The sequence below is a fragment of the Indicator indicator genome, chromosome 23, assembly GCF_027791375.1.
Source record: "Indicator indicator isolate 239-I01 chromosome 23, UM_Iind_1.1, whole genome shotgun sequence".
NCBI lineage: Eukaryota > Metazoa > Chordata > Aves > Piciformes > Indicatoridae > Indicator > Indicator indicator.
This window is the reverse complement of record NC_072032.1, coordinates 13,516,404-13,529,115: the sequence shown is the minus strand read 5'-3', so window position 1 is coordinate 13,529,115 and position 12,712 is coordinate 13,516,404. Positions and strand designations below refer to the sequence as shown.

The 12,712-nt window shown below is 48.0% G+C and overlaps 1 protein-coding gene across 4 annotated transcripts in view; it reads right to left on the bottom strand.

Annotated features, from left to right (window-relative positions):
• EXOC6B (exocyst complex component 6B) overlaps window positions 1–12,712 on the bottom strand; it is a 273,058-nt gene that overhangs the window by 36,065 nt on the left and 224,281 nt on the right. The gene's annotated exons all lie outside the window — the stretch shown is intronic.

Below are 12,712 nucleotides of genomic sequence, written 5' to 3'. Positions count from 1 at the left end.
CAGGGAGACCTTCTTGTGGCCCTGTAATACTTCGAGGGGTCAATCAGAAAGCTGGGGACAGGCTTTTTAGCAGGGCCTGTTGTGACAGCACAAGAGATGATGGTTTGAAAGCAAAAGAGGGAGATTCAAACTGGAGAGAAGGAAGAAATGTTTTAGAGTGAGGGTGGTGGGACCCTGGCCCAGGTTGTCCAGAGAAGTGGTAAATGCCCCATCTCTGGAAACACTGAAAGCGAGGTTGGAGAGGGCTTTGAGCAACTTGCTCTAGTTGCAGATGTCCCTGCTGACTGCAGGGGGATTTCAGTAGAAGACCTTCAAAGGTCTCTTCCACTCAAACCATTTTATCATTCTATGATACTGTGGCATCCCCATGAGGGCCAGGGAGTCGTCATTACTGGGAGCTCTTTGCCTTGCAGTGAGGGATGAGGACTCTGGCTAGCAGCTGCACCCCACAATGCCTGGCCCCCCTCAGCTCCCCTCTCTCCTCACTGGCCATCTCTCACCCCCATCCTTGAAGAGCTGCCAGTGCCAAGGGCAGCACAGCTCTAATTGACATCATGTGTTGATCACTAGAAAGAGAGAGAGAGAGCACACATGGCACAAAATAGATCTGGAAAAATGAAATCATAAAAAGGGAGGCAAAAAAAATTAAAAAACACACAACCAAAAACCCTACATTTTCCTTCCCCACTCAGGAGCAGGGCCTGTGCAGCAGCAAACCCAGTTGTTAGACACAGTTTAAATATAGCATCAAACTATGAAAACATGAATAATTGCAGTGCTTAAAACGTCTGCCTAATCTTTAGCAGAACTGCAATCAATCACCAGTGTCAGACTGGGAAGAGTTTCTCAGTTTCATACACAAAAAAGCCTTCCTTCAAATGCAAACTATATCCACTTTCAGTGTTTGGCCTGCCTTTCCCATCTGATATTAATGGAAGGGCTCTCGGCATGAAGAGGCACTGGTCGGAATGGATTTGCTTCTTATTTTTATTGTTGTTGTTCAAAAAAAATAATATATCCAGTTGGGAATGACAATCACTGGGGGCGGGGAGAGGGGGAAACAAATCACCCAAAAACCTGAAGAGATGGAGGGGAATTTGGAAGGTTTGCAGCATTATTAAAGAGAGCACAAGGAACACATTCAGCTGATGCTGCTCTTTGCTCATCGACTTGCAAGCTCACAAATTAAGGCTACAGAATAGCAGCAAGGAAAAGCCTAAAGGACAACCTCAAAACCATGTGTCCACCTTCCTTATTGCCTCTCCTCCAGAAGCTCTCTAGTGTCGCTCCTTTGGATGGTGAAATAGAGTCAAAATAGGAAGAAAGAGGAAATGGCCTCAATTTGTGTCAGAAGAGGTTTAGGTAGGACATGAGGAGCAATTTCCCCCCCCAAAAGGGTCGTCAAGCCCTGGACCAGGCTGCCCAGAGCAGTGGTGGAGTCTCCATCCTGGAGGATTTTCAAAGCTGTGTAAATGTGGCGCTGAGGCACATGGTTCAGCGGTGACCTGGCAGTGCTGGGTAGATACTTGGACTTGATGATCTTAAAGGTCTCTTCCAATCAAAATGATTCTATGATTCCATAAACCTCACTGTATCACTGACAAACTCCATCTGTCTTTCTTAATTAGCAGTCAGTACTCACCAACTTAAAAGCAAGCTGCACTGACAATGGCAAAGCAAAGTCCAGGCTCCAATATGCTGAAGCTTTGCCCATCCCTTGGTAGACAGTAACACATCTCTACTTTTCCTTAGCGAGTATTTCTCCTGTTTTCATAGAACCATAGCATTGTTTAGGTAAGGAAAGGACTTTAAGATCACTGAGTCCAGCCATGAACCCAGCACTGCCAAACTCCCCCAGTTTCCTAAAGCACAGCTGCATTTCTAGCTGCAGCATGAGGCACACTGCTGCCTGTCTCTTCTCTGGTGGGAGTAGGTAGTAACAAAGTCATCCCACTGTAACTAACCTGATCTCTGGCCAACCACAGCTCCATGCAATCACTTACATGCTAAGCACAATAACTCACATCAGACCAGGGCATGTCTTCCAGAAAAGCACTCTTTGCTCAACCAGAAGATGCATGAGCAAGACCAGAAGAACCAAGTCAAGTCTCCATCTCCCCACTTGCTGGAGTCCAGCTTGTAAACCTTCTTGAGGGTTTAGCTGCTGTTAGAGAGTGAAGCTCACCACTTAATCTACTTTTACAGCCAGGATTATTTTCCCCACTTTATTATGGCAAAGACGGAAGGGTCCTGTCACCATTTACCAGATTAAATAAGAAAACCTCAGAGCTGGCAGCAGCAGAAACACTAATTATTCTGGTTGCTGGCATCAGACCACTGTGGAGCCCAGACTTCATCTGGCTGATAAAGCTCATGGAGCGTTTTGAAGTCAAAAACCTCTAGGTTGGCTTAAGGTATGAAGGAACCTGATCTGATTAGATCCTAAAGCAATTCAAAGCAGACATGAGCAAGCACAGCCCACTTCATTATGCATCTCTTGCTCCTTCTTTCTCTTCATCTCTTATGATTTTTTTTTTTATTGGTGGGCAAACTCCAAAAGGCAAGGTACTGACAAGTGAGCTGGCAGCCTAGGCATGAGCTCAAGAGCCGACATATCTCAAAGCCACTATTTCCCTGAGCAGCCTCTTCCAGGCTTTGACATTCCTTTCATGGAAGAAATTGTTCCTCATTTCCAACTTAAATTTCCCTTGCCACAACCTGAGGCCTTTTCCTCTTGCCTTATTGCTCATTTCTTGGAAGAAGAGACTGACCCCCATCTCATTCCAAACTCCTTTCAGGTCACCTTACCCAACGGGACACCACAGTACTGGTGAGACCAGGAAGAAACACATCATTCAGAGCCTGCTATTCCACTTGCAGATCACCACATGCTGCCTTAGGATATCATCTTCTCTTTCAGCCTGATTTAAGTGATTTTAGTGGCAGTGCTTTCACTGTCAAATGCTGAAAGGAGGTTTATGATGCTGCAGGAAGGAGCTCATTGTGCAGGAACAACCCCAGTAGGACCGTCAGATGCCCCAGGAATCACCACCACACAGGTGCTCCTGAGCTGATGGTTGATACTGCCAAGTGCAAGCCCACAAGCGAAGCTTCAAACATCAGCTGGCAAGCAGGGCCCTGACACCTTCCACTGCAGAGCCAAGATGCAGCCATTCTGCAGACATGGGGATTCAGACTTTGTCTCAGCCAAAATATGCTGGCGCCTATTTTTGGCTTCTCCTCTCCTCCAGGCAGGTGTGAGCCCAACCTTCCCTCAGAGACACCCCACTATGCTGGGAGGACTGGGGGCTGCTCCATTTCCTTGCTCGTCAGATAAGTCCTTGCGGGAATTTTGGCAGCAAAGCTCTGAAGATGAGCTTGGCTCCGCTCCTAACAGTTGGAAGTACCTTTGAGGCAGGATTTGTTTTGATAAGGGATCTCTGGCTTCCTCCCTTCCTTTGTCCCAACATGTCCACGGGTTTTCTGATTCTGTTAAGCTCTTGCTCCAGAAGGATCTTGAGGTTTTCTTCCAGCCAAAAATGATTCTACGACAGCACCAAAGATGTGCTCTTGGAGTTGCCTTTGACTTCCCAACCTTGCATGGATGCTAAACCACACAGGCCCAAGTTTTGCCACTACCTGATGCTAAACATCCGAGGACCCTCGCAAATGTCTCACATATCAATGCAGCCCCACAAACCCTACAACAGCAACAAATGAGCTTCTTCTCTGGAGGAGATGATCCCCTCCAACAAAAAGGGAAACAATTATGGCTTTACACCCTTTGTGTGATCAGGATAAAAATCATTTGATCCTCATTTGAAGTTTTAGGAGGACTTTGTTCCACAGCATTAAGGTTTCTTATCATCCTTTGAGGTGAGTAGATTAAGGAGGGTTAAACAACATTCCCAAGGCAAAGGCAGCAGAGCAAGTCAGTGGTTCAGTCCAAAGCCATGGGAAGAGCCCTGCTTAGCTGTGTTCAGAAGAAACTAGATGGGCAAAACACACAGACACCCAGCACTGAGAGACCTAAACCTCCACTGGTGCAATTTGAGGCCACTTCCTCCTGCCCTATCTCTGTGGCTCTGGAATTTCACAAAGAGGAAGTCAATGAGGTCTAAGGGGGTCAAACTCCCATTTAGCAACCAGTGTGGGGGCAACACAAGGCACCCAAACCTTTGAGAGCCAAGGCTCCCTATGCTGTTGCTCTGAGCTGCCTGCCAGAGAAGACAACATGCTTGAGGTTGGGGTTAGAGAAATCTTTGCACATAGTAAATCCAAGGAAATGAAGGCAGGATGGTAGCAAACACACTGTAAATTCCCACTCTGGTTTGCTCCCTGCTCATCACCCCACAGAAAAAGCCCCTTTCATTGACATCAAAATAATTTGCCCAATTGTCAGGACCAGCAGGCATCTCGCTGGTGCAGAGTCTCTGTAAAAAGCCAGCAACAAAAAGCCTCTGACAGCAAGAGGCATTTGGAAAACTGCATTTCTGGGGAAGTTTCCACCCTGTAAACACCACGGGAGTTCCATCACGGCTCCGAATTCTTCTGCTTTCTGTTATAACTTAGCTCTTGCTTGCCTGCCAGCTTACACAAGCCAGGGAGCAAGGGCTCCGTCCTTAGAGCATGCAATGAGGGGTGTGTAGGTGCCATCAAGGAGCCACTGCAGTCACCACCTCCACTCCTTGGGTACCACCCGAGCAAGGAGATGGCCTCTCCAGGGAGCACAGGCGCTTGCTCAACGTATCCTCCACTACCCACAGAGCCTCCTACCACCTTCCTGTAAAGGCGTTAAAAGTAGCTTTTGTTACTCCCTGAGTCAAAGGGAGGTTAGGATAAATTAAAGCCAGGAACATTTCAAAGCCTGCTGAAACCAGCACTGAATTGTCTGTCTCCTTGAAACGTGTTCTGGTCACTCTTGGATGGATAAACCCACGCCTCGTTCCTCAGAGCAGCAGGACCAGGGCTCATGTGGAGGGCTGGGGATCCCCACTGGCGCCAAGCAGAAGCTGTCAGAGAGCTGACCAGATGTCTGCTCCGCCGCAGCCACCCTTCCAAGGGAGGATCCGTGGCGTGGCCCGCAGCCAGGTGGAGGAACAAAAGGGCGCCTGCTTGGTTTTCCCTCCCGTTATTCAATACCAGGGCTTAGCAGTCACACCACATTTGCCTCCTCTCCGCTGATGGATGCTCAGTGCCCGTCCCACACATCACAGGGTCTCACCTTCCTTGGGCTGCACGGCTGCACGCTATCGCCTCTCCATCCCTGCAAGGCATCCCGGGCCAAAATATAATGTTCCTGAAATTTGCCGGCTGAGAGCACGCTAACAGGGCTGAGCTTTCGAAACTCGCCCATTCTTCTCATAATTTATTGATGAAAGGATTCCTCCCTGGTTAGGCAATATCCCTCCGGATGAAAGGCTGGCTAGGTTTCTCTTCTCTCTACCACCCTGGGTAACCTACACCTCCTCTCCAAGGGCCCCCTGATGAAAAATTCACTACTTGCCGGGCTGCGCTGCCAGTTGTGCTGCTGATGGATCGCCTTACTTTGTACCTGTTTAGATTAATCAGGTTACAGCTCTAGCCTGCCAACAAAGCATGGCCTCACACCTCAACTCCAGGGCCTAAATCCACCTCCAACATCCGAGTTGGGCAAATGCTACAAACGTACAGCCAAGCTTGAAACCAAGCCTGGGACTCAGAAGTGGCTTTAGCCATCATTGTGGGGCTTAAGGGTTGACCTGCTGGAAAGCAGCTCTATGGAGAAGGACCTGAGAGTGCTGGTGGACAACAAGTTAATCATGGACCCTTGTAGCCAAGAAGGCAAATGGTTTCCTAGGGTGCATTAGGAAAAAGTGTGACCAGCAGGGTGAGTGAGGTTCTCCTCCAGCTCTGCTCTGCCCTAGTGAGGCCACATCTGGAGTACTGGGTCCAGTTCTGGGCTTCCCAGTTCAAGAGAGACATGGAGAGAGTCCATCAGAGGCTAGAAAGATGCAGTGGGAATTGGATCACCTCTGTGCTGAGGAAAGGCCGAGAGATGTGGCTGGCATCATAGGGTGATGCTTATTTGACAAAGCTAACTGAAACCAGGGACGTTCTGGTGCTCATCTGGACAGCATGGAGGAACAACTGACCTGTCACAAACTCCAGTCTTGTCTTCACCCACCCATTCTGCTCAGACCAGAACTGTTGCTCAACTTTTTTCTACTTGGCTTAACCTTAACCAGACAACCAAATACTAGTTCCATGAGGTAAGGTTTCAGCTGTGGGAAATGCAGGTAACTTCTGCAGCCAAATTCCTCAGCGGTGCAGTTCCACCGCTGTAATTGGATTGTCACTCAGCACGGATGTCATGGAGATTACTGAACAATTAAAACTGACTTCTGAGAACTGCAGCCCTCAGACAAACCAAAGGCATATGGAGACACAGCAACTTTTAACCCATTGTATATCCAACAAAATTCAGAGGCCAAGAGGGCAGTGGCTCAGGCAACTATTTTCCGAGAGAGCTCAAACTGCACTATAAAACCATCATCATCATCAGGACAGAATCAACCTATGATCACACTTCATGTGTTGGATTTCCAAGGTCAGAAGCATAACTGCTATGGTGAAAACAATGAGCTCCTTAGGCAATTTTCTTAAGCAATGACTACAGGTTTGGAGCACCCCAGGAGCTCATAGTCCTTTGCTCAGCAGAGAAAAAATCTAGTTTTTTTACAGTTTTACATTTATCATTAAATTAAAATCTGCTGGTCTCATTATGGTATCTACCATCACTGCACATAGCTGTGAAGTTCTCTATTGCTTTTTCTGCAAACTAAAAACCAACTTAAAGCCTCAAGTCTCACATTAGGTAGAACACACCCTTTGGACAGCAATGTAAAAGTCAAGGACTCTTTATAAACAGGGAAAAGTCAGGGAATTACTGGAGACAGTCCAGCACAGGTTACAAAGATGCTGAGAGCAGCTCTGTGAGGAGAAAAGGCTGTGTGAGCCCTGGGGCTGTTTAGCCTGGAGAAGAGCAGCCCCAGAGGGGATCTGATAAATGCTCAGCAAGAGCTAAAGGGTCAGAGGCAAGAGGATGGGGCCAGACTCTTCTCAGTGGTGCCCAGTGACAGGACAAGGGGCAATGGGCACAAACTGGAACCCAGGAGGTTCCATCTGAACAGGAGGGAAAACTGTTTGCTGGAGCCCTGGAGCAGGCCACCCAGAGAGGTTGTGGAGTCTGCTTCTCTGGAGAAATTCAAACCCACCTGGACATTGTGATCCTAGGCAAGATGCTGTGGGTGCCCTGCTTTAGCAGGGCGGAGGTTGGACTGGATGAGCTCCAGAGGTCCCTTCCATTTCCCACCATGCCAGGGTTCTGTGTGGTTCTGTGAGAAGTTGCACAATATCACAAAGACCAACTGGAAAAGCCATTAGAGCCTCCCAACACCCAAAACTATGGAAGTTCCCCTCATTCCTTCTGACAACTGTCCATGAAAGAAACTTCTTCAAACAACTTCGAAGAAGTTCTGCTGTTTGGATCTACTACACGTTCTGGGGTGGCTGTGGGTCTCTCTTAGCTCTTTATCTGCTGTGAGAACAAAACCAGCTTGATATTTATTTGCTGTAAACTACATCTTCCCTTATTTTTTCTCCTGAAATGCCCAGAAATAATTGATGCCAAGGCCCAGGATTCCCTGCAGAAGTCGATATTCTCAGAAAAGGAAAGCGCTCCAGCAATGAAAGGAATGCACAGGGCCAGAGCGGTGGAGAGCTTAATGACTTCAAATAAAGGCTGCAACATCTGGCTTAGCTTAGCCTGAAGCTGTAACCAAACCACAGTCTCCTCAGCTCTGCTGGCACCATGCTCCTGAAAAATCACACAGCTCTGAGATGACAGTTCGGAGTCGGAGCGGCAGCAAGGAAAGATCAGTTCATTAGGTGTCACGTAAAACCCTCTTTGCTGAAACAAAATTGATGCTACATAGCATCACAGAGCACTGGAACAGGCTCCCCAGAGGGGTTGTGGAGTCTCCTTCACTGGAGACTTTCAAGACCCATCTGGATGCATTCCTGTGTGACCTGTGCTAGATCCTGCTCTGGCAGGGGCGTTGGACTCGATCGCCAGAGGCGCCTTCCAAGCCCTAACACCCTGTGAGCCTGTGATCACTTTGGTCCCTTGAGAACATTGCTTGATAACTGGATGGCTTGAGTGAAGGTGTACACATTGAACCCCAACAGAGACACGTGGGCAAGCTAGGAAGCATTAGCAGAGCACCACTAAGATGCACAAGTGGTAAAGACCTTGAGCTTTCTCCATGGCCATACAATGCAACAAATCTGTACTCTCTGCTTCTGCTGCATTTCTCTTTTTAAGCCTTTTTTTCATTAATTACAGAATCACAGAATCAACCAGGTTGGAAGAGACCTCCGAGATCATCAAGTCCAACGGATCACCCAACCCTAACTAATCACCTAGACCATGGCACTAAGTGCCTCATTCAGGCTTTTCTTAAGCACCTCCAGGGACGCTGACCCCACCACCTCCCTGGGCAGCACATTCCAATGGCCAATCTCTCCTTCTGTGACAAACTTCTTTCTGAGATCAAGCCTAAATTTCCCCCTGCACAGCTTGAGACTGAGTCCTCTTGTTCTGTTGCTGGTTGCCTGGGAGAAGAAACCAACCCCCACCTGGCTACAACCACCCTTCAGGTAGTTGTAGAGAGCAAAAAGGTCTTCCCTGAGCCTCCTCTTCTCCAGGCTAAAATTACATGGGAAAGACTTGCACAAAGCAGCTCACACAGCTCCCATTAGCATCCATGGCTTTGGCATTCATGACTCAGGTTATAGCTCCCTGGGTGTTGAAGTGAGGGGTTGAAAAGGGCATCAAGGCCATCAAAAACTTAAAAGTAACACAAGTTAACTCTTTTATTCATTCACTTTCCACAGGGTTGGAAGGGATCTCTTGAGATCATCTGGTCCAAACCCTTTGCTAAACTAGCTTCACCTAGAGCAGGGTTCATGCCTCCTGTGCTGAAGACTCCAGAGTTGGACCTGGCACTGCAGATGGGGTCTCAGCAGAGCAGAGGGGCAGAATCCCCTCCCTGCCCCTGCTGCCAGGGATCAGCCCAGGACAGGCTGGGGTTAGGCTGCGAATGCTCAGTGCCAGCTCACCTCAAGCTTTTCACCCACCAGCACCCCCATGTCCTTCTCCACAGGGATGATGTTTGGCATCTATTTGCCAGCAGTACCCAAGGCAGAATCCTCTCCCTTGACCTGCTCCCTTCTTGCTGCTGGCTGGGGGGTGCTCAGTATTCTCCAGCTCCCCATGCAGCTCGTCCTACTCCAAGGACATGACTCTCAGAGATGTGAGGCTGCAGCAGATTCCAAGGCAGAGCGAGGTGGCTCGGGCCTCAAAGCTCAATGGCAGCCCTTCTATAGGCAGCAGCTGCTTCTATGGCACAGACAAACATCCCTGAGAGAGTAAATGCCATCAGACACGTGGTACCTTCCAGCCTCATTGAGAGAAGACAGATTGAAGCTGCTGTGCAAGAGCCAGCTGTATCCAAATACTTCCCCACCCCTCAAAAAGCTGATTTCATCAAAAGATCCGATTGCAACCCTATCATTTACCCAAAATCCCATGAATATCCTCTTAGCATAATCTACTTTAAAAACCCAAATCTCATTTGTAGGTGATTCGAGCTGCTCCAGTCTGCAACATCTGCGCATGGAGGCCCCGAGAATTTCGAGCAGAGGGAGCTGGAGCCGGTGCTTGGGGAGAGTTTTGACAAGTTTCTGTGATGCTGGGTGCAGCTGGCTCATTAGCTGCAGTGCCAGCCACAAACAGTTCCAATTGCTTGCAGAAAAAAAAAAAATGCTGCTTGAAAAGACAGTGGAAAAAAAATCTATGAGTATGAATAAAATATGAATAAAAATCCTAAATAAAAGTGATGGCTTTAATGAGATCTGTGCCGAGTTCCAGGGCTTGGTCGCTCAGCTCATTTCAGCTCCAGCCACGGTCTGTGTGTTTTCTATTTAGACTAGGCTGACAGAAGCAATCATCCTGACTTTGCTGCTCTTTGCAGACCACCTATCACACTTCTGGGGCAAGACTGACTGCTAGTTGTTGGCTGTAAAGAGTTCAAATGACCTTCTTCCACCTTAGATTTTAAAGTATGTATTAAAACATTCATATGAGTACAGTATCAGTATGGGCTGCGGGATGAAGGGACTGAGTAGACCTAAGGAGGAGGGCTTGGGGTTACTGGGTACTTGGGTACAGCAAGAGTGGTTGTCCAGAGAGGTGGTAGATACCATCCCTGGAACCATTTCAGGCTGGGTTGCACAAGGCTCTAATCAACCTGCTCCAGTTGCAGATGTCCTTGCTGACTGCAAGGGGGTTGGACTAGATGAGCTTTAAAGGTCCCTTCCAACTCAAACCATTCAGTTATTCTAAAACAGGAGCTACAGGGCCCATTAGAGCTTGCAAAAAGACAGTTTCCTTGCAAGAAAAGGAATGAAACCAAACAACTTGATTTTTGCCCCCAGTACTACTTGGCTTTTTCTCAATACCCACACATATCAGAGATTGTCACCTACGGGAGAGGGGGAAACTGAGGCACAGGGACTCTGGCCAGTGCAGGGTGCAGAGCTACAGCCCTGCTGAACCACTCCACACCAGTCCCCAACAACTCCACCCCTGAGCTGAGAACCCTGGGTCCTATTAGTGGCTTTGGCAAAGCCTTGGGGCCAGTGCTTTGCTCATGTGGGTGACTCCTGGGACTCACACTGTGGGACTTTCCTGTGCTGTGATTCAGCTTCCATCCCAGCAGGGTCGAGTTCAGAGTTTCAGGAACATCCGAGGAAGAGGAGTGATGGGATGCTGGGACATGGGCAGCTTCTGCTTCCATCAGAAGTAGAATTTACTCTGAGGGTACTGAGAATTTACTCTTTGAGGGTTTTGGACCTGTATACCAGGTGGGAGGTTCACACTTGACGCACAGCGATGCTCAGACCAAGAAGGAAGAGGTTGGCCAGTCAGCAGGGCTGTAACCTTCTCCAAATCTTTTTAAACCAAACCCTCAAAATGACCCAGAAAGCAAAGGGCAGCTGACTCCCATTCTTCTGTGACATCTGGGCGGGTGGTTTCCTCCCAGAAAGAATTCTCTAATTATTTCAATTTTCCACTAGTTTCATTTGAAAAGAAATCATTTAAAAACCATCTGGGATCACACTGCTCCCAAACTAAAAGCTGAGGGTTCTGAGGTTTGTCATTTTAGTACCTACCAACCTAAAAGGCAGTTACATAGGAAAAAAAAAAAAATAACCAAAGAACCAGAAGTGACCAGCAAAATGAAGAGAAACAATAGCACAGGTTGCAACCAGACAAATCACAATGGCACAGGAGGACATTTCCCAGTAGGAAAGACATGGGAAAAGGGTTCAAAGAGTTGGGAGAACCTTTAGATAAGGCTGTAACTAATCTGATCTACTTTTGGTATGAGCCCTGCTCTGGAGAGTGGGATGAGTTAGTTACAACCAAGGGTCCCTTCTAGCCAATCCTCTTCTGCACTGGTACCATCACATTCTGGAATACTTTTGTCTTCCAGAGAAGTAGAAGTGATTTTCAGACATCCTGCCTTCAGACAGCTTGTTGAAGGTGAATCTGTTTCTTTACTGTTCCTCAGTAAACACCAAGGATTATATATAGGTGGGAACAAGATGGGTATGAGAATGACAGAGTAAGGAAAGAAGATCTGTATGGGGAAGACAGTGATTAAAAAAAGGCAAAATAAGAGCAGCTATGCATGGACAAAGGTCTATGCCCACATGTAGAAAGGTATCAGATGCTGCCTAGAATGAGGAGAAGACACCAGAGCTCAGACACAGCTGGTACAGCCTTCCCATTAAGCATAACTAAACATAGCTCTGAGAGGTCACCAAGGATTTAAAAGCATAGAATCATTTTGGTTGGAAAAGATCTCCAAGATCATTGAGTCCAGCCATCAACCCAGTGCCACCAGGTTACCACTGAACCATGTCCCTCAGCACCACATCTCCACAGCTTTTCAATCTCCCCAGGGATGAGGACTCCACCACTTCCTGGGCAGCCTGGTCCAGGGATTGACAACCCCTTTGGGGAAGAAATTTCCCCTCATGTCCAACCTAAGCCTCTCCTGCTGCAACTTGAGGCTATTTCCTCTTGTCCTATCGCTTGTTCCTTGGGAGAAGAGACAACCCCACTTGGCTCCAACCTCCTTTCAGGGAGTTGTAGACAATGAGGTCTCCCCTCAGCTTTCTTTTCTCCAGCTAAAAAAACCCCAATTCCCTCAGCTGCTCCTCACAAGTCTTGTGCTCCAGACCCTTCACCAGCTTTGGTGCCCTTCTTCAGACAAGCTCCAGCACCCCAACGTCCTTCTTGGAGGGAGGGGCCCAAAACTGAACCCAGGATTTGAGGTGTGGCCTCGCCAGTGCTGAGTACAGGGGGGAAAGATGAACAGGGGGATGAAGACACAGCAGTTGATCTTGAACATACCATAAGAGATCCATTCAGACAAGGCAAGCACCAAACAGAAACTAAAACCTGGCATTATCCAGACCTGTACTTTTTTTTAAAAGGGTTTCATAACAGGGCAAGATGAAGATGGAGCTTCAACTGTCCTAAAAACCCCTGTCCCCCATATGCTGCATGTAGCTGCTTGGCTGGGTATAGCCACCAGCA